General features: G+C 38.2%; 1 protein-coding gene across 1 annotated transcript in view; it reads left to right on the top strand.

Moving 5' to 3' along the window:
• Window positions 1–400: 400 nt before the first annotated feature.
• PRKN (parkin RBR E3 ubiquitin protein ligase) overlaps window positions 401–25695 on the top strand; it is a 568831-nt gene continuing 543536 nt past the window's right edge. Inside the window, exons 1-2 of the mRNA XM_030499430.1 lie at window positions 401–425; window positions 517–548. The gene's annotated coding sequence lies outside the window, so the exon portion shown is untranslated. The remainder of the gene's footprint in view (window positions 426–516; window positions 549–25695) is intronic.

The raw sequence follows: 25695 nt of genomic DNA, 5'->3' as shown, positions 1-25695 counted from the left end.
CTGCAATAATTGTTATATGCAGTGGGCAAGAGCATGAGGGGGCACAGAAATCATGTGCGGGCTGTGCCCACTAAGGTTAGGACTGAACTGAAATGTATTTTACCAGTTAGCAACTAGTTAGACAGCTGCCTAACAGGGTCTTTTTTTATTCTGACTGTTCTTTGTAATTTCTAACACTGCCAAGGGGTTAGAAAACATGTGGGTTTTATTTATTGATCACTAACTATTCTGTGATGGGTTTCAAAATGGTACACTGGAGTATTAATAGCTTTTCTCTGAAAGTAGTACATGCTCCGTGAAATAGAAGAGTAAGCCTCTTGTAGTCACTGGTACAAACTTGTCATGAGAAATGTTCGCTTTAAAAGGTGTTTTACTCTTGTTCAGTGTTCGTCAGGTTCAACTCCAGCCATGGCTTCCCTGTGGAGGTTGGTTCGGACGCCAGCATCCTCCAGCTGAAGGAAGCAGTTGCCCAGCGACAGGGAGTTCCAGCTGACCAGCTGCGGGTGATTTTTGCAGGGAGGGAGCTCAGCAACGACTTAACGCTGCAGGTAAGTCTCTCTTGGTAGCTTTGCTTCTGGGCTGCTGCCAGCTACACTGCCTCTGCCTCTAATGCTGCCAATCTGGCATTCATGCCTGAGATCTAATAGAATAAATAGTGCCTGGGGATTCCTTGAACTTTACTCCACACTGCTTCATTAATTCTGACCTTCTTAATTATGCATTAAAACAGCAAGCAGGAAGGATAGGGGAAGAGAGAGAATACTAGAGAGAGAACATGAGAGCGAGCTGTGCCTAGTGAATAAATGTTTACTGACTACAGAAGCAAGCCATGCACAATTTCTGTATCTGTTCAATTTCTATCTTACTTATTCCATTTGAATCTTAATGAAGAAGGATGTGAATAAATTGCTCTAAATCAGGCTGCACAGTCATCACATTTTATAGAATTTGTAACCCAATTGTGACCCCTGGAGGATAGCTACAGGGCTGCTGCTGCTCCATGTGCGGCTGCGCCTGCGCAGGTGAGTGTGCTGCTGGAGGGATGGCTCCAGATCAGAAAGCCCACAGAACTACTGAACTCAAAAACTGTGTGAAGCTAAGTCAGGAGCAGAGAGCATGGGAGAGCAGCTATAAGTAGGTATCTGAATTTCAGCTCCTGAAGGTCAGCTAATTGTTCTCTTCCATAAATGCAATGGGGCGTTCAGCTATGGTAAGCAGTAGTAAGCATGGAAAGATAGGTTTAGCTTTCTCTTCCTTGTTGCCTTTGTTACCGTGACCAGTGCTGCCACAGTTGCTTTATAAATATTTTTATCCTGTATGTTGGTTTGGGAGTTTGCTCAGATTGTCAGGGCTTAGCATAAGATCACACGCTTGAGACATTTGGGGAACTTGGGGAAATCTACTGGCCTCTCGACAAAGTACAGATACTGATTTAATGAAATTGCTGTCCTTCTGCAGTGGTATCAAAAAACTGCAGATGCAATCTGTAGTAATGCAGGTGATTATATAAACGATCCCTCACAGGCAGAACTAGTTCAAATTAATTGGCACTCATATTTCAGAAGTACTGCTGTACTTCGGATGGCTGCTAAGCCTGGGTACAGAAAGTCACTACTGTATTGATGACCTATCACTATTTCTCCTTGAGTATGATATTTATTGCTTTGCAAAGGGTTTTAGGGAGTTCCAACACACAAAGGAAGGTATGGAAATGTGAATTGTTGTCAGACACCAGTACGTCACCTGTGGATAGTATCGATACCCATATTCATGGCATAAACAGCATTGTGCCTCATTTACTTATATGTGAAAACATATATATAAAAATGTAAGGAAAAAAAAAGTGAATTCTAGAAATTGTCGTTTGCTAGATTTGGTGTCTGTGTTGTTCTGTCAGAAGCTTCTGAACCACGTAGCATTTCCTGAGAAGCTGAGGTGTTGCTGTTACTGCCATTTTATGTCAGCATTAAGCAGATTTTGAGCCCACTTTTACACTTGCAACCAAGTTTGTTGTCAGCTACAACATACAGTCTGTTGTCAGGGTAAATTAAAAATTGCTTTTCAAGTATACAAGTCTGCTGCTGATTGAATTAATTTCATTTGAATGTCAGAATTACCATGTGTAGCCAAGTATTTTTATTACTTAGGAAACTGAACCTAGACTCATTGCTTTGACTTTCGGCTTCTGAAGCAGCTAGGAAGTTCAGAAGCTGTTTCAGATGGTGTAATCCATATGCCCTTATTTAATTGCCTTAAATATTGCAAGGATTAATATAGTCAGTGGTGTATCAACTGTATTTTTATTCTCGATATTTAATGAAGTGTATTTTACTCTGCTTCTGTGTTTGCAGTATTTTCTGTCATATATTTGTGTATGTGTACTTCTTTATTGTGGAAATTTGTCTGCATAAAAAGAACAGTTGAGGGTTTGAGGTGTTTGAGTTCCTATGGTAGGCCGTTTGGGGCTTTTTGCATAAGAAGCTGAATGCTGGTAAAACTTGACTGCTACTGAAATACTAACTGCTGGCATTTATCTTGCATCTGTAATTTCAGAATGAACATCACATATGAACAAATTAACTAGCTCTTGTTTTCTAGACCTAGGGATTTGCATGCAGAATAAAACAAACCAAAACAAAACATAGACTGGTACTCAGTTGACACTTTTAAGTTATTTCATTTTATGGTAATGTAGAATTTCTAGTAAGACCATTTTGTCCTTCCATTTTTCATAAATTACTTTTGAACTTATTTGCCCAAGATACTGTGGGTGAATCTAGAGGTCAGGAAGGAGAACTGACAGTATTACAGATAATGAGATTATAGAGGACATGGGAAAAGCTTGCAGGATAATTGCAGGATTATGGAGCAGGGATACAGGAAATACTCCAGGATAGCAAACTTTATTGGTTTCACAGCTCACAGAACAAGTAGATTTGGCTTGACAGTTATTTTAGGAACTCAGGCAGCTGATACAAAACATAACCGAGAATGCAAAAACTGCATTTGTTTTTCTGTTTGGAGAGAAGGAAAAATCTTTCATGGTAGCTGAAATCTGTAAAAACAAACAAACAAACAAAAAAAAAGAAGCTGGAATGGAGAAACATTAAAGAGAAATTATTATAAGAAAGAAAGTGCCAAGTTGAGGTCTTAAATAGGTAATTTGATATCAACAACAACACTAGAGAAACTGTAGAAAGAAGTGTGGAGACATTTAATTTGGTACATCCGATAAATGTTTTGTCCTTGAAAAATGAGAGGAAGATTAGACACTGATTCAACTCTGCACAGGGGAAATCAGTGTCTTAGCTAGTGACTAAGGGGCAAGTAGTGAAATTAGAGGCATGGTAAGGAAAGATTGGTAATGACTGGATGAAGAATGAGACCTCCAAATTTGGTTCTCATAAGGAGTTAGAGCAATAAGCTGCTTCTTAAAAGCACAGCAAATGGTGTCACTGTAAGGGTGCTAAATATTCTGAAAAATGATGAAGAGCTCCCTGCTGATTACAGTTCACTTTGGAATGAATAGAAGTGATTAATTAATATATACCCAAAATAGGAATTCTTTCAGAAGGCTGTCATGAGTATATGAGAACAGTGGTAAGATCTTCCTGTGGCAGTCATAAGGGTGAAAAAAGAACAGAACTGTAACCGTCACCAAAGGAATGAACAGGTGGTAGTTGCGTATCAGGAACACTGCAGTGTTGCAACAGGAGGTGACTGCTTATGATAATATTGTCCTTGCCTCCAGGAATGGCAAAATTAGTAACAAGCCTTCTGGAAGTAAAATATGTAGTAACTATTGATTGACAGTTTTGCTCAATGCGAACAATTTGAAATTTACTGCTGGTAATAGAAGCAGTATTATATTAATACAGGCTTCCCCTTTCTGGAGAACTCAAAATTCCTTTGTGTGATGAAGCTCTTTGCTAGCGGTTTGTAAGAGTTAGTCCCTTCCTTGCAGAGCTTATGGTCTAAATGAATAAGGCAGACAAATGATGTGATGGGAATCAGTAGCCTGGCTTATTCAGTCAGTAGCAAAATAGAGATAGAATTAAGTCTTCTGTTTCCCAATCCAGTACCATCTCTTTTTGACAGTGTTTCCAGTGTCCTCAGTGTCTCCACTGAGACAGCTTCTAAATCAGAGTTAGCTTACATTTGACTGGAGCATAGGCTTGAGGCTTGGAGCATAGGCTTCACCTGAATTTGGCTTTGACTGCATCCATCCATACAGATGCTTCCCTGAAATTATTTATGTATGCATTCAAGAAACAAACAAACATGACTAGAAGTGTTGTTGAACACTGGTGTGTGAGCTGATGAGCATAACCGAAAATGACTAAAAAGGAATGTCATAACTGGAGCAGCAACATAGATGATTGTCTCTACAGAGAAGGGAAAGAGCAGTGGTGGGGGATAAGTAGCGCTATAAGTAATGTCAGTGTGCTGCCTTTTGCCAGTGGTTTGGAAAGGGTATACTTCGTTGTGGAAGGGTTTCTGAATAGTAAACATTAGAGGTCAATCCAGGCGGTGCCTGGTTCTGCCAAAGCACTTTCCACTGCTGTTGTGTGAAAAGCTCAAGGACAGAGAGGACACCTTGTGACATCAGGTCTCAGTTTATATCTCTCACATTTTAAATATTTATGAAAATAGAGTATCATTAATGCCATTGTTCTCAGTGAACAACCTTTTCAGCAGAAACAGGTGTTTGAACAGTAGAACATCATTGCATTTTACTGAAGAAGGACCTTGTGTACCTAAATGTGTGGCACCTTTCTTACTCTAAGCATAGCTCATTATAATAGAGCTTCCAGCAGTTCTTGTATTTCCCTGTTTCAGTCTACTGAAGATACAAAGGAGAAACCAGGTGACACAGTGCAAAATATGTCCTTAACTAACAAAAAGAAAAAAGATCCTCCATGTGCTCAACTTTAGTTATAAACCCATGAACACTAAGATCAGAATGGGTCTTTTGACATACACAACTAGTGCTTTTTGTTACAGCTTACAGTATCATGTGTAGGATACCAAATCACAGAATGTCTTTGATATTTGGCAGTTTTGTGGGTTATGGAATACAGTTGAGCCAACATTTGCGTATGTAAATGCTGTTTGGAGAGATTTGCTCACAGAATCAATCATCATATGTGAAATTCAAAGAGAAAAAAATGATTTTGTGTGTGTGATTAAATCAGTATTTTGAATCAATATTTGATTGACCCGTGGATCTTTTCCTATTTGCAAAGTTGGAAGAGATGTGTATTGTACTTCTTTGAAACAGAAAAAGCTGGCTGAAGAATACTTAAGTATACTATGGTAATAAAGGAAATCTAGAGGTGACATCTGTGTTGCCAGGTAATACGGACTTGGCTGAATGAGTAGATGACAGTAACACTCATTCCTGTTTCTTTTGATGGCTGCAGACTCGCTGTATGTGACAACAGAGGCTCTATGTGTTGAATATTTTTCCAAGACTTGCATTGGGCCTTTTGTTATTATATGTCCATAATGAATGTGGAAAGTACTGTGTAGCCATATTTAGTATGAAATTAAGTCAGAGCGAGTTCAGGTGTGCAGATTTTTCCGTATCTCATAGAATCGTAGAATCATAGAATAGTTAGGGTTGGAAAGGATCTTAAGATCATCTAGTTCCAACCCCCCTGCCATGGGCAGGGACACCTTGCACTAGACCATGTCACTCAAGACTCCATCCAGCCTGGCCTTGAACACCGCCAGGGATGGAGCATTCAGAACTTCCTTGGGCAACCCATTCCAGTGCCTCACCACCCTCACTGTAAAGAACTTCTTTATATCTAATCTAAACTCCCCCTGTTTAAGTTTGAAGCCATTACCCCTTGTCCTACCACTACAGTCCCTAGTGAAGAGTCCCTCCTCAGCATCCTTATAGGCCCCCTTCAGATACTGGAAGGCTGCTCTGAGGTCTCCACACAGCCTTCTGTTCTCCAGGCTGAACAGCCCCAACTTCCTCAGCCTATCTTCATACGGGAGGTGCTCCAGCCCTCTTATCATCCTCGTGGCCCTCCTCTGGACTTGCTCCTACAGCTCCATGTCCTTTTTCTGTTGAGGACACTAGAACTGTACGCAGTACTCCAAGTGAGGTCTCAGGAGAGCAGAGTAGAGGGGCAGGATCACCTCCTTTGACCTGCTGATCACGCTTCTTTTGATGCAGCCCAGGATACGGTTGGCTTTCTGGGCTGTGAGCGCACACTGCTGGCTCATGTTCAGTTTCTCATCAACCAACACCCCCAAGTCCTTCTCTGCAGGGCTGCTCTGAATCTCTTCTCTACCCAACCTGTAGCAGTGCCTGGGATTGCCCCAACCCAGGTGTAAGACCTTGCACTTGGCTTGGTTAAACTTCATAAGGTTGGCATCAGCCCACCTTCACGAGTGTGTCAAGGTCCCTCTGGATGGCATCCGTTCCCTCCAGCGTATCAACTGAACCACACAGCTTGGTGTCATCGGCAAACTTGCCAAGAGCGCACTCAATCCCACTGTCCATGTCACTGTCAAAGATGTTGAACAAGAATCTTTTTAAGAGGATACATTGCTCATTTATTGTTCTGGCAGATCAAGATCTAAATGCATTAATAAATTAGACCTTTAAGCCCAGTAGCACATTTCCATTCTGCTTTTAAATGCATTGCTGTTCGATTGTTTTTATGCTAAGTTTTTTCTGGAATTAGGAGACTGTGAAAATGATTAACTAAAGCTAAATAAGGGATTAATTATCTTCAAGTAGTTTGGTAACTCTAGAAGGTGCATGGGCCATGTTTGAGGGGGCTGCAGCATCTAGAATGGCCTTGAACTTTGCTGGTGCCTTCTGGATTCTTTCTTCTCACATTTCTTATGTGTTTTAGTTGGTCTGCTGATGGTTGACGATGATGTGTGATAGGGTTTTCTTTGCAAACTTTTTGCAGCATGCGCTCTCTACAGATTTGTATTTAATTTCTAGAAGGGTTTGGTACCTAGACGAATTCTGTGTTGTCTGCTAAATCTGGTGCATGGTTCCCTGGAATAGGATTGTTGGTGCCAGTATTCTTACAGGAGTCTTACTGACTCATAATATTTCTGAATGACCTGTGTTGCCCTTTTAGAATCAATTCCAAATTTCTAAATGAGAGTTTCTTTCGTTTTGCACTTTGCTGACAGTTTCAGTAAGTTGGGAGTCTATTATAGAGTTAATTTCCATTCCATCTATGGTTGTTATTACTTTCTTATATGTGAGAACATGTTCAGGCAGCAGATGAATTTTATTTTTTTTTTTTTTTAACTTCATTTCTCTTAGGCAGTTAAAATTCACTACATTGAGGCCATTAAGTGAATTTACAAAATCCATTTCTGAAAGAGCAGTTGCTTTGCATGGGACTGGTAGAGAAACTGCAATACTATTTGCACAAAATGCAGTATGTTGATAAGAAACTCCTCCAGCAAACCACTGTAGTTCTCAAGATATATATAGTATTTCAGAATGAAATTATCTTGAAAATGACACTAATATTAGATGTGCTTTTGTTTTCTACCTGAATGCTTGCATTAGACAGGCACTTTTTGAACTTTTCTTCCTCATCATGAGTATAATCCAATTCATATGTTTACAGTGCTGTACATTTTTTGATTTGGAGCCCACTTTAGGTAAGTGGAGGGACAATGTGTGTAAGAGAAAACTTCAAAAAGCTGTAGTTGTTGGAGTTGTGGCAGTGAGTAATAACTTATGAGTTTGTGGATCATGACAGTAAAAGGTCAGCCCACATCTTTCATTCATCGCATTTCTAAATGGCTCTAGTGTAAAAGTGTTTAGCATATTGCACACCATTACCAAAAGCTATAGTTGAATAGCAGAAGTTCAAGGGTAAGAGAGGTATTTTCTTTCTTCTTCCTCCCTTTTCCTCAACAGAAAAATGTGGTATTAACTATTCTGGTAGACTACATTCATAAGGATCAGTTGAAACTGTGTATTTTCTAATTCATAGCTATATATTGACAAACATTTCTATTGTGTTAAAAACCAAGCAAAAGTAGGATTTGTGTAACGCATTACATAGTGATAATACTGGGTTAAGAAATGGGAAATTGGGACAAAGTATCTGTGGATTATTTTTTAACATTGATAATTTTGTGTCTGGAAAATAAAATTATAAAGGAAGAATAGAAACTTCAGTGTTGGAAATATATTTAAAATAGCAGGTAGCATACCAAATATGCCTCTTCAATATAAAGGTGGAATGTAGTCCCTTGCCATTGTAATTTCTTTGCTTTAGTCTAAATTTTACTAATTTAGATTTTTACAGCTCTGCTCATCTGAAATATCATCTGTAATATTCATATTTGTAATTATCAAGGTCACACAGCTATCGTAGTGATAGAATTATAGAATCATAGAATACCGGGTTGGAAGGGACCTCAGGGATGATCTGGTCCAACCTTTCTTGGCAAAGTATGACCTAGACTAGATGTCCCAGCACCCTGTTCCAGTCAAATCTTAAAGGTGTCCAACACTGGGGAATCCACCGCTTCCCTGGGAAGATTATTCCAATGGCTTATTGTTCTCACTGTGAAAAATTTTCCTCTTGTGTCCAGTTGGAATCTTCCCATGAGTAACTTGTGCCTATTATCCCTTTTCTTTTCCATGGGACTCCTTGAAAAAAGGAAGTCCATCTTTGTAGCCACCTTTTAAATACTGGAACATGGTGATAAAGTCTCCCTCGAGCCTTCTTTTCTCTAGGTTGAACAAAGAAAGCTCTCAGCCTTTCCTCATATGGCAGGCTTCCCAGTCTTTGGATCACCTTTGTGGCCATTCTCTGGACCTTCTCTAGCCTGCCTGCATCTTTTCTGTGTAGCAGGGACCAAAACTGAACACAGTATTCCAGGTGTGGCCTGATGAGCACTGAGTAGAGTGGAATAATGGCATCTTTATCTCTGCTGGTCATGCCCTTGATGTAACTCAGCATTCTGTTGGCTTTCTTGCATCCTATTGGCTTCCTTAAACCCATTCTGGGTTTCCTTCTTGTTTTATTTTTGCTTTTCAAGCTTTCCCACTCATTTTAGTTGAAAATGTGGGAGAGAAACATAAATGCTTCATAGCTGATTACAGTTTTCATCACAGGTGAACCTCCATGCACTAGGAGACACAGAATTATTCCTGTTAAGAGTGGTTTTGACGGAGGGGGTTGGGAGGGAAGAAGAAATCAAAAGGACAGAGTTTTTGCGTTTTGACAGCAAAAGCCCTATGACAGGAAATAATATTGATCATCCTAAAAAAATAACACCAACAAAGGCTTAAAGAGAAAGAAGACAATTATTCTACAAATTATTGAAGCAAAAGTAGGCATATATTTCCTTATATATCTTTTCATTGGAGCAACCCTCAATGAATTTATAATTCCTAGAAGCTTTCTTATGAATTCTAAAAGCCTACTGAAGAAACAAGTATGAAGTGTTAAAAAAAAATAAAAGATCAGCAATGAGTGGAACAAAGCAATACAATTTTCTCTCCTCATTTAGACTAAATAAAGCAGGAAAAAGTATCTGTTCCACAAATGAAATAATTTTCACTTTCCTCATATACGCAGCAGGTTGTTACTTCATTTTATCAGGTAAAACATTGGCTCTGTTGATTTAGTGAAAGTGATGCCATTGACTTTCCACGAGCCAGCATCCTCCCTCTTATTCTCTCTTCCTTTCATTTTCTCTCTCACTCATTCTCTCCCTTTTCTCTCTCCCTTTGTCTCTTACACACATGCTGTACATTCCACTCATAGAAGTATGGACTGTGACTCCCATTTCTGCTGAGTCCAGTTTCCAGTGCTGTTTCTGAATGAATCGATCATGGCTTTCCTCACTTGTACTGCTTTTCTTGTTATTAGTTTCTCACAGATCAAGTAATTTTTCCTGCTTCCATTTCTGCATCTCCCAATCAATTACAGTTCTATGAAATACTGTTTCCATTCAGTATCTGTTGCCCATTGAGGTATTAAACCAGATTAGAATACTAATTCTTCTTTCTAATCATTCCCTCTCCCAGCTTATGAAATAATGGTGGGGGAGAGAATGAAAAAACTAATTTGCCTTGCAGGTCTGCTCTACTTGCTATTATTTTCTTCTACTTATGGTTTCTGTCCCCATTTGGATGATGTGCTTCTGTACTAGCTGTTGACTTCCTTGTTTTCTGATCTTCCTTATCTAACCATGAAGCTGACAGATCTGCAGGAGGCTATAGAGCTACAAGATAATCTGCAGGTAGCTGCAGGCCTTGTGGGAAATCTGAGGATTATCTTATCTCCGGGAGCTGTGTTCCTGGCAGGGAAACAGCTAGGCCCTCTTGCGAGATACTGGACTTCACGCATATCTTCATATCAGTTTGTCTATATATGTGTGATAATGCATAAAAGACTATCACCTTATTGCATGCAATTTTGAAAACATATGTAAATGTTGGTAATTTTTTGGTTGATGAGGTTGTACTTCTCATGAAAAGACTTTCACATGACACCACAGTAGCTAGTTATACGGTAGAATTAATATAAAAAAGATACCAATAATGAAACATCTTTAAACTTCAAAAACATTTCTAATACAGTTTTTCTCTATTAACTATTTGATATAAAACAGCATGAAGGGAACATATAAAAGTTTTATTGCTGTATATTTGGTATGTGGGATATACCAGAGCTCTGACTTCATGATTTGCTTCTTATACAGCTCATCCCAAATTTATCCTATAAAATATTTTTTACTGTACTGTGTTAGCATCTTTAACATAGCCAATCTATTCATTTGTGTCTTTCACAGTATGCAGCATATTGTGAGTACAAAACAGACAAATGTATGCAAGTATGTTTAAGTGCAGGAAATAATAGCTACTTCCCTCTTTAACCAAGCTCATATAACCTTTATTCCTGCCTTATTTTTGTTACCCTAGAGGGTGATTTGGGGTCTTTGTTTACCATTTATCTTACAGTGGTGTGTTTATTACTGCAGCTTAAGCACATGTAGTTTAAAGTGTCTGAGCTTCAGGAAATGAAGAATTAATCCAATTTTAAAACATCTTAATGTTTCTACTACCAAAATTTTATAGCAAAAATGTTTCAATGACAATAAATAAATTAAAATGACCAATTGGGTATATAACATTGGCAATCTTATTCTTTGTGAATGTGTTCCATTTTTCTTTATTAATAGTGAAAACAGTATTGCCTTTCTTCTGAATGTACTAAGATGCTCAGCTTTATGATATAGAATTTTTATGTAATATTTTATGTAATATTTGTTTCCGGACAGCAAGTAGTAGTGGAAACTTCTGTTAGCTTTCTCAAAATGATTTTATAAATTTTTGTGCTCTCGCTATGACAAACACAGCAAGAGAGGAAGTGGTGCAACAATGCAGCAGAATAACAAGGGGAAGAAGGCATACATGTAGAAATAAATGCCATGCCGACATAAAGATTTCAAGACTCAGTATCAGAAAGCTAGAAGCATTGTAGGAATTTCAGATAAAAAGTGTTCAGGTAGACCTGAAAGCTTTGACAGAGAGTGTTACTCTTAATTATATGGCATTTACTAAATGCGAGGGAGAAAAATCTGTTATACGGCAGAGTTCATGAAGCATCTGAGATTTTCCTGTCAGGAAACCAAGACATAAAGTGAAGGTTAAGATGTATTAGAGATGACTGAAAAAGCAAGGAAACCCAAGGAACTGGATTGCAAAAGCATATGAATTAATGGCAACCACTGGTAAGCCCACGTCTGAAAAATTTCCACTAACTAGTGGAATGGGAATTTTTCCATGTTTGAATATAATTTGCAGTGTAAGGCTACTACATAAAGAAGTACATTCAAGGCCTGACACCTAAAATAACAGAGGTGAACATGTTATTGCCTTCAAAAGAGGTGTGGATTACATTAAAGAAATCTACCTTAAGTGGTAGACACACTTAGTGGGTAACCAGACCCAAGTGATTCCTTAAACATATCATCGGGTGAGATTAAAGACTTCTCCTTGCAAAATGGTGATTTTTTTTTTAATTTTTTTTTTTTAATTAAAAAGACTAGAAATTTATTCAGTACATTTTTAAAGAAGTGAAAAAAAAAAATCCAAACTGAAGAGCAGTATTCCGTGCAAGTCTATTGTCTGGGAAACCAATTTAGGAAATACTCCAGCTCATTTACCTGACGAGCTATGTGGTGAATGCATTGCATGCAACAATATATTTAAACAAAATATTAAACTTAAACTTGCTCAGCATACTCAATATTCCTATTTAGGGTGAAGACAGATACTGGAAATTGTATATATATATCCTATAATTCAGCAAGGCAGCTGAAGAATTCCGCAATGCAGAAATGCATGCAATTCTAAATACATTGTGGAGAACAAGATCTGGGGAGGTTGAACTGGTAAGCATTGTTGATGTGGTGGAATATGTTTTCAACCAGAAATGTTAGCCATATAAGCACTATTCCGCCAGGTGGGCACTTAGCCTTATTATAAATTAGAGCTATGAGTTCTAATTCTGATTTCAGAAGAGTGGAGAAACTGGCTGCAGTAACTCGTAACTACCTATATGCCTGAAATGATTTGTGCACTTGCTTTTCAAAGGACTGTTCTGTAAATGCCATCCTTATCACTGCAGAGGTAATAAAAGCAGCATCCCCAGAAGTGTTCATTTCTGATGGAATTCATTGCTGATCTCATCTATTTAAGTGAATGCAAATGAAAGTTCTCTCTTCTGTTTCTCTGAAGGATTGATGCATTTCTGACTGGTGAGCCCTGCACGGTGTCAGTCTCCAGAAACAAATGGAGAAAGATTGACACACAGTGGGTTCATGCCTCAAGTAGCCACAGGATTTAATCTCCTTGCATCTCTGGGTGTGTATGTGTCAGTCATAAAGCAGTCTGTGAATTACTTATCTCCTGACATAATTCAAATCTCTCAGAAATGTTATTTTTCTATTAAAAAGAAGGATTGACTTTGCAAGGCCCCTGTGGGCTATAGAAAATATTGAAAAAAATGCTATCAGTAAATAAATGAAATATAGAATTGGAGAGAGAGTTCACTTTGTTCACATTCATGAAGGCTTTCATATGTTCTGTTGTTTCACTGCATTAGGAGACATGCTACTTCCATTGTAAGGTACTTTAGTGTGATGTATTGTGTATTTGTAGTTAAAGCTAAAAATTGAACTTTCCTAGCAGCAGAGAACAGTAATAGCCCTGCAAGATATATACTAGCTCACAGTAAGGCTCGTATCCGCAGTTTTAAAGTTGCACTGTACTGGAGGCTATAAGTCAACACCAGAGTTTCTAGTGCTGCTTACATGAGAGAAGTTGCATTGGAGTTTAGAAAATAGAGGATTTGAGAGAGAATAATCTTTTCCTAAAAATGAGACAAAGGTGAAGTTTGCTTTTGAGGCTTTTTTTGTCGTTGCCCGCTTTGGAATCTCTTTGTGGTACCTTTGTTCAGTCCTTTTAAAAATGGCATTGGTGTGCTGACATTTCCAAAGGTGCATTCCAGGAACAGTGTGTGAGGTCTTGTTGCTGAAGAACTGTGTCATGTCCTGACTTCATATTAAAATCCCCGTAATCCAGGAAGAAATGGTTAGCGACCTCCTGCTCCACTTAGATGTATACAAGTCTATGGTACTGGATTGGTCCCCCCTACTGGGCACTTATGAGGCGATACCTAGAACACTCTGTTCAGTTCTGTACCCCTCACTACAAGAAAGACATTGAGGTGGTGGCGCAGGTGCAGAAAAGGGCAACAAAGGTGGTGAAGGGTCTGGAGAAAAAGTCTAATGGAGGAACGACTAGGAGAACTGAGGTTGTTTAGTCTGGAGAAGAGAAGGCTCAGGGGGGACCTTATCACTCTCTACAACTACCTGAAAGGAGGTTGTAGTGAGGTGGGGTCAGGTCTCCTCCCAAGTTACAAGCAATAGGACAAGAGGGTAACAGCCTCAAGCTGCACCAGGGAAGGTTTAGGTTGGATATTAGGAAACATTTCTTCACACAGAGTGTAATCAGTTATTGGAACAGGCTGCCCAGGGAACTGGTGGAATCACCATCTCTGGAAGTGTTCAAAAACCCGTGTAGATGAGGCCCTCAGTGATACGGTTTTAGTGGTGGTCTTGGCAGTGTGGGGTAATGGTTGGACTTGATGCATCTTAAAGGCTTTTTCCAACCTAGCTGATTCTATGATTCATTACACATCTGGGAGGAGCTGAAGTAGGTATTTTAAACTTCCGTTTAGAATTGTGGGCTTTTGATGTTTTGTTTATTGTGTACTTTACCTCTCTGCAATTTATTACACTTTTATGTAAGAAAGGTCAAATGCTGCAAGTAAAGCAATGTTTGTGTTTTAAACTGAATGTTCGGTGGAAGAACCAAGGTGCTATACTCCTCCCTCTTGCATACAGCAGTCTTCCTTTTTAGTTCAGTGGTAAGATGTGTATTTGATCATGCATCATGTATGATCAAATACAAAGCCTACTCTCAATTTGTTTTCAGGTATTAGTTTTGGAGCAATAAACCAACAGGAAAGTGGAAAGCATACATAATGATGATCACATACATTAAGATGCCCATAAGCATTTGTGAAACTTAACATAAATATGAAAGTTAGAATTACTTAAAATCTGTTCTTAAAAAACAAACTTTTTCCTGCCAGTGCCAAAAAAGCCACTCTTGTTAGTTTTGGGATTGAAAGTTACTTTTGAACTATCATATTTTATAGTTGATTCTACTTACCTCAGTTCTGTATTTCCTGTCTGCCCTAACTCATGAACACCAAAAAATTCCACAGAGAAATAAATAGTTGTGTGTTTCTTACTTGTACAGTAAGGAAACTATCTGAAAATATCTTATTACAAAGTTTTGCAGAAAAATACATTGACATAGTATTGTATAAGAGTGTTTTAATTGCAGCTGCGGACATGATTGGTTTGTTTCATGTAGCCATTACAGCTGGTAACTCTTTGTAGTTTTCTTTAGAGAATGCCATACTTTCAAAATGATGTATATATGTGTCCAGACAGTATATGTAGAATATATATAGATATTCTGAGCATTGTGGTGTGTAGTTCATTTGTGTTTTGTTTTTTAAGGCAAATTAGCAAATTTCATAACCATGAGCAATTTTTACATCCTATATAGCCTGCACTGGTTGAATGTACAGTGTATCTATGACTTTCTAGTCTTTCTAGCTCGCAGTAAAAACTTAGCCCAAAGCCATTGTTTCATTTGCCCTGTTGTAGTTATTTGGAAGATTTGGGGGGAACTTTCATTGCAAGTCATTAATTCTTACATGTGTTTTTATTCACGGTAAACCGCATCTCTTACATATTTTTCAAATTTTAAATAATTTTCAATATATATTGGTGTTGACAAAATGCTTTCCAAAATGGTTGAACATGTGCTCGTATTTTTGCTAGGGAGTTTCTGTACAGCTGAAAAAGATTGGGGAGGCAGGTGACTGACTTGTCTTGAACATTTGGAACCAGGTTAACCAAAATCGCATTAAGACCCAAAATAGCCTACGAAGAAATTGCTGCCGTGTTTATGAATGAACTCTGCTTGCAGACTTAGAAGGAGTGAGTAAACAACAATAATTCATGAGTTTAAGCAAAATATACTCTTAAGTTTATTGATCCCTTTTGCAAAGGGATCTCTCTGACGCAGGGCATCCCTTTGCAAAGCCAAAAAATACGGATTAAGAACTGTTTTCAGTCAGCATTTTTGTAGCTAACTGTTTTCCTGTGGTCTTAGTAGAAGTGTAAGCATAAGAAAAAAAAGTAGGACATTTTATATTATTATTCATAAAATGTTCTGGTTTTGTTTTAAGGCTTCTTATGTATTACAGGATTTCAAGCTTAGTTGTTTCAATTTGGATTCTTTTCATGTTTCAGAAACTAATGGTGTTCAAATTCTAGATGAGCAGGAAAAACAAAGCTTTTAGGTAGGAGTTGCATTGCTTGAAATTGGAAGCAATCATTTCCCCATCCTTCCCTTTTATGCTGATTTTCAATTGCTAACAGTTTTCAAGACAAGAAGACATGGAATCAATCTGTAGAATATAATACCCTGTCTTATTCTAAGGTTTGTCGCATAGCTGAGCACCAAATGAATGAAGTCTCTGTATTCTCCAGACTTAAGTAAAATGGAATTAATCTGGGAGCAGCTATATTTGCTCAAACATTTATTTGAAATATGGTTTTAACAGAACTGTGTAATTGTTTAAAATATATCTATCTAGACATAGAATAATTTAGGAATATCTGGAATTCTAAGTACTTAACACCTGAGCTATCAGGCAGCTCATGCTTCTGTCATACCAGAACAGCAGCGGAAAGTCGTCATGGAACGGTGGCATCTGCTTCCATTCCCTGGAAAGCCTAGGAATCGCTAATAGATGTATCTTGTGGAGATAATTGTTGCTAGAGGTGCAGAGAGGAAAAAAACTTCAGACCACGGACTGATTTATCACATTTTTGGTAATAGAGTGATTGCTGTTGTAATGTGAAATGTGTAATAGCTAATAGTATATTTTTGCCTCCTAACTACAAGCATAAAATAAAAATAAATTTTAATTTAAGGAATTTTAAATAGCTTTAAACTAGAATTAATCAGGCAAAAACATGTGCGTATTTAGCTTGAAAGGTCATTTTTTCCAAATAAGACTCCACATTAGTTGATAGTCTCTGGATGTAAAAATTGTTATTTTAGCCAATTTCAGGTACTACAAGAAAATAATATTTTAGCATGTTTTGCTGCAAATTTCTAATGCGTAAGAACACAAACTTGGTAAATGCCAGGAAAAGACTAGTTCAGAAAATAGTGAAATTTATGAAATATAAATGAGATCCGTATGTCTCTATTACAAGCAAACAAAAATACAATTTGTTGCTGCATGTTTGTTGCTGACTCTTTCCTGAGCTAATAAACATCAACTAAATTGCTGGTCTCAGTCCCTTGTTCCATATTCCAACCACCATCCACATGCAGAAACTCTTCAATTGCTCATTGCTATTTTCCATATTCATTGTCAGGATATGATGTATTGCTTTTCATTTAGTTACTAATTCATTGAACTTGTTAATTTCATACAAATATTATCTCAACTCCAGGTTGGCAGAATACTTGCATAATTTACACTATTTATTTTAGTTCTGCAGCTTCTGGAGGCTATGTTGGAAGTACTGGGTGACTTTTTTGCATCAAATCATTGACAGGAGTGAATAGGAGGAACATGCAGACTTTTTAGGAAGCCTTTAAAGAACCTATAAAATCATCTGGGTAGCTGCGAGAGCTATTGTAATATTATGTTCTGAGGCAATATACATACCATAGGTTTTATTCAATGTCAAGTTTTCAGATAAAGGTATGTCATTGCTTGTGACAACTTTGCTATTTTGCTTCAGGATAGAAAACAGGAACCTTCAAGTCAAAAGTGTCTTTTAGGAAACATGAGAAGTCCTGCTTATTCCTTCTCAAAAGGTTTGTTTTTTCTATAAAATATCTACCAGTCACTGAATACATTTGGGGTTGTCTCCACTGAGTATTCCTCTGCAGAAAGTGAAAATGTCATTTTTTTTATTTATTTTTTTTTTTTAAATCCTGCTGCCACACTTGGGCAGTTAAGCATATCAAGGAAGAAAATACATACTTAAATATTAATTTATACCTGGATGTGATTTGAAATCAATAGAATTTAACAGGCAGAATACTTATTACTGCTACATGCTAAGTTGATAGCCTTCTTCCAGTGTAAGAAAGTGTTGTTTTGGTTTTGCTTGTTTCACTTTTGAGATGGTTGACAGTTAGCTGTAAAACCTTAGAAGCTCGAATAAAAAGATTCATGTGGGAATTCGACTTGTTTTTAGCTTATTTGGTGGAATTTTTCTGAGTAGATAAACTCTTAAGAGAGTTTTATCAAAATTTGAATCCTTTAGAGCAAAAAAACAAAGCTCAGGATCTGGTGGAAAGACCAAACTAAGCCTTGAATTGAAAGCAATAGGGAAGATGGAAGATAAGTAAAATTTGCACTCCTTCCTGTGATCCCATTCATACCCCCCCCCTTTTTTTTTTTTTTTTGTTAAATCCAGGCCAAAAAAAAAATAGAAAAAAAATAGATCCCATGCTGCAGCATTTCTTAAGAAGGTCACAGTAGATTTCTGCTAATTTCAGACACTTCTGTGGCATATACTCATCACTCTTAAAATATGCCCTCTGATGATTAAAAATAACTGAAGAAGGATTTTATTTTTATACTCATTTAGAGAGACCATTATTCTCTCTATCCAGTACTAAAATCTAACCTCCTGAATAACTTCTCTTCAGTGCTTGTTCCCTTTTCAATCAATAGCAGAAACACAACAATTAAAAAACGAAGAAAGTAGTTTTTCCCACACTGAACTCTGTGGTTTCTTTCAAAACAAGCATAGGCACACATGTGCATACCCTGCTTCACAGAAAAGAAGTGTTCTTCAGACTGCAATCCCTGGGCCCAGCAAGGCAAAATATGAGCTAAGGTTTTAGTAAGCTGACAAGTGCTCTCACTCTTCTCAATAAATAACTAAATGCAAGAGCTAAAAATAGATACAGATAATTTTACTGGGGCTCTACTGGGGGCACTTTGGCCGCTTCAGTAGAATTAGTGCTTAGAAATCCCCCCAGTAAGCTCTGGTCTCTGGAACTCGTGTTTCTTCTTTTCTCTGGGCCCTCATTCCCCCGGATTGCCTTGTTTGGCCTCTTTCCACTTCAACCTGGCCCATCTTAAGACACTTACCTGCTGTTCTTATGTCTTCACTGTTCTCCTTGTTCCTACTGTATGTGGATTATTGGCAAATATTTAGCCAGTTTGTCACAATAAATGTGTTTATGTTTAGTAATTATGAGTGTACGTACTTTCTGATTCAGCATAAATTATGCCTCATAAAACAATCATTAGAAAATATACATAAAATTTTATTTTTAGTAAGTGCTAAATGATTGGCTATTGTCTGTTCCACATAATGCTGTTATTTAGTCCGTGATTTCTAATAGCAGTTGATTAGTATCAACTACTTCTTTTTTATGAGCAAATGTCATAGAATCATAGAATCATAGAAAAGTTAGGGTGGGAAAGGACCTTAAGATTGTCTAATTCCAAACCCCAGCCGTGAACAGGGACACGTCACGCTAGACCACATTGCCCATGGGTCTGTCCAACCTGGCCCACTTCTTTGGGCAACCTGTACCAGTGCCTCACCACCCTCACAGTAAAGAACTTCTTCCTTATATCTAGCCTGAAGTTCCCCTGTTTAAATTTAAACCCATTTCCCCTTGTCCTATTGCTACAGTCCCTAATGAAGAGTCCCTCTCCAGCATCCTTGTAGGCCCCCTTCAGATACTGGAAGGCTGCTATGAGGTCTCCACGCAGCCTTCTCTTCTCCAGGCTGAACAGCCCCAACTCTCTCAGCCTGTCTTCATACGGGAGGTGCTCCAGCCCTCTTATCATCCTCGTGGTCCTCCTGTGGACTTGATCCAACAGCTCCATGTCCTTTTTACGCTGAGGACACTAGAAATGTACACAATACTCCAAGTGGGGTCTCACAAGAGCAAAGGGGCAGGATTACCTCCTTTGACCTGCTGGTCACACTTCTTTTGATGCAGCCCAGGATACAGTTGGCTTTCTGGGCTGTGAGCGCACACTGCCGGCTCATGTTCAGTTTCTGATCAACCAGCACCCCCCGTCAGGGAATAGAAATGTATTCCTTAGTGTTCCTCAGTCAAATAAATTCTAATGAATGCAAAAATGCTATCACACAAAGAATTTAAAAATTCTAAATACATTTTCAGCAGAAACTCTTTTGACGATATATCTGGTTATTTTCATAATGACTTCCCCTTTTATGCAAGGTTCTGGCATTACATATCAAATTCTACAGTTTAACAGACGTGTTATTGTGCAGGTTGGCATACACTTATCTTGCTGATTTCAAGGGCCAGCACTCCTTGTTTACAGCATGACTCCAATATGCAGTGGATGTAACTTGGTATCTTTTCATCTTGAGAACATAGAGCAGCATCCTGCTTTTTCTAGATCAGTTAGGACCTTCCCTGCAAACAAACAGCTTAATGATGTCTATGGCTACCAGCCAGGTATCCTGTGTTAGGTAAGAAGAAGAAAACTCTGTCCTGTGCCCAAGGTGCTACAGGTATGAGCTGTAGGAAAGCTGCCAATGAGTATAATTTCAGCTTCAGAAATGGGGGGTGAAGAAACCGTCACTGGAAAATTGCCACAGTCTACTTGCCAGACTATTCCATTTTAAACTGTCCTGTTTTGTTCTCCACCTTTATTCTGTAACTGAGTATTCTACCTAAAGCCCGTTTCTTCTTTCCATGAGCCAAGGAAAGCCAAGTTGTATATGATCAAGTTTGTGAGCTGCAAGAGTCCGTCCTAGATTTTAAGTACAGGTATTAGTAATGCGATGTTTTGTTTCTTCTTTCCCAGTTATTTCACTTGAATTTAAATTTGAAAATTAAAAATCATTGCTTGCAGAACTTTTCTAAACTGGCTTGGTTTTTTCGTTTGGTTTTATTTTGTGGTTTGGTTTTTTTCTTTCCCCCATGAAGACTTATGCTAGGTCACAGGATCATATTCAAGCCAGTTACCGAGCCACCTATTTGACAATATTATTTCAGTTAAACGAAGCTTCTTCTCAACTCTACAGTATTTGGTTTATTACATTAGTATTTCTTCCAAGCTGCTCTAGCACACAGAACAAATTCCATTTTCTATTGCAATTATCTATTATCAATTCCATTATCTATCTGTTCTATGTTATTGCATTGATGGGCCTGTGATGACTGCTTTTTGTTATTACAAGAAAGGCAAGAATTTGATTCTTATTCCTGTCTTGTTCTCTGGAGTAAATCCCTGGAACCCTGCACAATTAGTAACCTTAACACTGGTGAGATGGATAAGAGAGAAGCCCTTTTCCTCACTCCCCATTGATGCTGTAGCCTCGTAGGAAGCCCAGTTAATGAATTCTTAGAGATGAGATTTCATATTCACAGTCTTCAAGAAAGAAAGTTTGTTTAGGACGTAAATTGGTAAAAGCAATCTGTAAGGAAAGGTTACTCCAGACATTCTATATGTGAAAGCCCGTCATATGGCTAGAGATTGCGAAGTGACAGCAAGGCTCCTGTGACCATAGTCCTGCTTTACTAATGAGGAATCCCATTTCTGTCTTTACTGCTATTTCTTCCCATGCAAATTACCTGGCCCCAATCACCTGTTGTCTGGGACATTTCAAACATAAATTGACTTTGAAACTCTCACCTATCACTAGCATTTGCCTACACTGTCCATGCAGGCTTTGTGAAAGATTTTAACACACAATTTAAACCCCTTTTCTTCATTAAAAAACCTCTTTAAACTAACAACCTTTTGGGGGTCAGCTCTTGAATTGCTATCTGAAACAGCAATCATCCAATTAAATAGGCCTCAATACAGTTGTTCAGCCAAGCTTTCATCCATTAGCCATCCCCTTCCCTGTCTCTTTCCAACTACCTTTCTCGTAAGAGCCTGATTCATTGGCAGGTACTTGTATGAGTAGCTCCTACAAAGCTACTGCTAAGAGAAGGAAAGGTGATTAAAGCCCCATTTAAAAAAAGAGTATTGTTTTTTGGAAGTTTACAGATGGTGACCCTGTGCATCAGGAGGACCCCTGCCTGAGGAGGAAGTTTGGTTTGTGCTCTGATCCTGTAAAAGGCTGACTTCTGAAACGGGCAGCAGGAATACTGCATCTCTTTAGTGTATGCCAAAGATGTGGAATTTATTGGACCTTTCTCGGACAATTCAGTCAATGTGGTGATTGGAACAAGAGATTTTTTAATTGGTGTATATTTACTTTTGGTGTTCAGCCTGAGTTATTTTGAACTACTGGATCACTATTGGCAGGCTGGGATATCACTGCAAGAGTCATTCTCCGGGACGCATGTCTGCCACTTTGCCTTTGACACTGTCAGGAAGAGTAAGTTTTCTGTTTCAGTTTTTGTTTCAGTTTTCCTGTCAAATATATTTTTGATTCTCTAGTGATTTTGGTAAACCTGTTTCTCAGGCGCCTTCTCTGCTAGTGCTCTACACAGTGTAAAGAAAGATGCAGTTTGATTATGCTATTCCCAGCTGACCAAGACGTTTGTGGTAGCAAGATCTAGATCCTTGCCTCTTTATATTAAAATGCGGAAAGGTCACCTTCTTCACTGAGCCTCTACTTTCCTATTGCACTGCAGGAGCTGGACAGCTTTGAAGACTAGACTGCTTTTGCCAGTCCCCAGTCAGGAAAGGCATGATTAATAGCAGGGACGATTCCACTGGGTAAATACAGATTGTTGGTGTAGTGTGCGTCTCGTCAGTCTCCCATTTTCATTCAGCTTTGCTATTCTGCATTGCTTATCATGGTTGCAGCTTCTCCACCACTTCTCACAAAATATGTTAGCAGCTGTATCTAGTACCTCCTATACACTGAGAATTTATTCTTTTTCTACCCTAAGATCCCTTCAGGATTTGTTTGGAGGCTCCTCTTCTGTGCATTTCTTCCCTTGCCCCGGTAATAAAAGACCCAGTCCTACTGTGGAACATTAATCTAGCCCTTACATCACTAATGTACCAGCCCTTTGAATCTATGGTCATGACTTTCAGCAGGATGGTAGAAGGCCATTCCTCCCAGGTGATCTTTCATGTACTTCCTCCACTCCTCCCATTTTGTCTGTCAGGACAGGGTCTCTATTACAATCTCCTTTAGAGCCTCAGAGTGGTGTTTAAATTTCAGTGAAGTCTTGAAATTAACTACCAGCTTTTTCTGCTTAGCTGTATGCTTGCAGATCTGAGATGTCTCCTCACATTTAAGGTACCAGGCTCTCTTTTTGTTTGTTGGCAGAAGAGTCCCTTCTAGAAGAGTCTTTTTCTGTTCACATCTGTAATCAAGAAAGCTAGAAAATTAGCACTTTCGCCATGGGTGGTAGCTCCCTGTCTATATATCTAAGAAACAGTTGTAAAGCTAAAAAGATTGTTCTGTTTCTGGCTACCAGACCACTTTCCATGGAGTTTAAGCAGAAAGCTGACTATATTTTGTAGAATATCACTTTCCCTGAGAGCTGCAGTGCTGGTACTGGGATCATTACACTCAGGAAACTCTAAAGCAGAGAGAGGTTGCAGTATATGCTATCTTTTATTTCAGTGAAAACTACACACATAGGGCAGATCCAGTGAGTATTGTTAAAGGAAAGGATGTATAAAATAAACAAGAATGCACAAAAGAAAAAAGAAAAAAAAAGGTATATATACACACACAGAATACAAGCACAAAAACAACCTTCCTTTATTCTTTTTCTTGGCCCAGGAAAAGGCTTGACCCTAGAACACTTCACCTTAAAGGTAAACCAAATGTTTTCAAGGTTGACTTTAAAATTTTAGTAATTTTGTCCTTTTTTTTGGTCTGTTGTGGATTTCTTTAGGGGAGGAGAGCTTGAAATTATGCAGCCTGTTATTCTTAAGGAGTGGTTTTCCATTCAAATGGGCAATATCAAAGTATTTCTTATGCTAAGTTGTGTTTTATTATTATTATTATGATGGCTTAAGGAGTTTCAGTGTCTAAAGTAAATCAGTTGTGATTTCCAGGGAAAGAATGAACAGGTCAAAAAGGCTCCATACTTTTGGAAAAAATGAGTATCATTGGAATTTTTGCAGTCTCCAAATGAACTCATCTCTATCAGCAAAAAATAACCCAACAACAAAACCAGCAAGAATTTATTCTTTGCAGGTCATTTCTGTAGCAGAAAAAACCAATTTTTTCTCTTATGAGAACAGCTATAGAGTGAGAGATTAGTTAGAGTAGTTCAGGAAAAAACAAAGGCTGGGTTATGCAGTAATCTTATTTTCATTGATAATGTCTTTTGCTAGGTGTGCTGGCTCAATGAAAGCTGCTCAACTGAGAACTTGTTTTCAGTTATGAAAATAAGATTAGTTTATTTCTTCTTTTATGGTGGCATAATGCATACACCTTGTAAAAATAAAATTCAGCCATGCTTTCTTGCTCTCTCAGAACTGAATTGTATATATTAAATCCTTGATTCTGCTCTGGATGGATTAGTTTTGAGATGTCCTTATACAGCTAAATGTAAAGTAGATGTTTTTATTGGATTATTGCATGAAAAATTCATCGATTGGAGTGCATTTTAGTGGTACTGTGAAGTAGACAATGTAATAGACTTAGGAGAACAGAAACAATTGAGTATACATTTGACAACAGTGAAGCTATAAGTGTCAAATAGCAAGAAATTGTATATTCCTGTGTTGACTTATGAACGGCTAGGATGCTGCAACTGCATCTGCAAGAACTTGGCCCTAACTTTTAAGATTACATGTGAGACTGGTCTCACTAAAACCAAGTACGTGTTCAGACTTCTGCAAGATGGATTGCAAGACATCACAGATCTATTCAGTCAGCTGAAATTATACTTTAAACGAAACTGCAAAGTCTTTGGGTTTTTTTGGTTTTTGTTTTTTTTTTTTTTTTTTTTAAGTGCAGATTGTCTTCAAACTGTTGCTTCAACTCTGGTGTCCAAGTTTTAACTCTGGTCTCCAAGCCTATAAATTCCAGCTTTTTTCTCTTATCTTTCCTTATGCCTCTGGTGTTTCTTTCTTTAGCTTTTTTCTGTGAACAGGTATTTGATACTGAGTCACCCTTTGTGTATAAATGTTGCATTGTCATGTGTAGGCTCCTAAATCATTCATTCACCCAAGGAACTCTTCCATCTTTAGGCAAAACGTATCCTGTATTTGATCATTGTCTGAAGTGGTTTCTGGCTAGCGTATTCCAGGAAGGGCAGAGGAGGGGCATTTTAAGCACAAAAGGAAGAATCATACAGCTACATGGAAATAAGGCTATGACAAAGTCTTTTGCTCTCTAAAGCAGTGTTTGTCTGACTCCAATGTACTGTGGCCTATGTAAGATTAAGGAAGATCCCGTGGTGTGGATTCTATGTGGTCATCTAGAGTATTTTTAGTTAATATGTTTCAGACTGTTGTTACTACTTTTAGAAGAGTTCCAGCTGCAGTGTGTAAATTCCTATAAATCAAACTAAGACTGCTGTGGAAAAACTGGATAATAATCTTAGGAAGAATGGTTAGAAGTTGCTTTTCAAAACCCACCCGTTTTTTTCTTTTCGTTTTTGGTTTATTTTTTTTTTTTTTCAAGACACGGTTTGTTCTATTTTTTTTAATTATTGTTGGCATTAAGTATTACAGTAACTTGCTTTGGTCATGAAAGGCAGGAAAGTATTTTTTTGCTCTAGATTTGAGTACAACATTGCAAGAACCTCAGAAATGGCTCTTCCTGATACTAGATTTCACCTGCTGTTTTCTGGGTGAAGACACTGAAAGAAGTGTCTTACAGAATGCTTACAGAAAGCACATAATTTATTAGCATCATGCCACCTGATTCCTCCAAGCGAGTAGGCTCCTGTAACAATGTGTGCAATATGGTAGATATTCCTTACTATTGCCGAGCTCTTTTCAGTTTCTCTCTGCATTAGCAGTAGCTTTTTCATTCTGTACTTCACCAACATCTTACCTGTCCAAGCGCTGATAACAACAGTTCTCGTCAGGCTGGGGGCAAGACATGTTTTAGCGATGTCCC

This window comes from Strigops habroptila, chromosome 10, assembly GCF_004027225.2.
Source record: "Strigops habroptila isolate Jane chromosome 10, bStrHab1.2.pri, whole genome shotgun sequence".
NCBI classification, from domain to species: domain Eukaryota; kingdom Metazoa; phylum Chordata; class Aves; order Psittaciformes; family Psittacidae; genus Strigops; species Strigops habroptila.
Note: the sequence above shows the minus strand (reverse complement) of the source record. Positions and strands in the feature narration are given on the sequence as shown.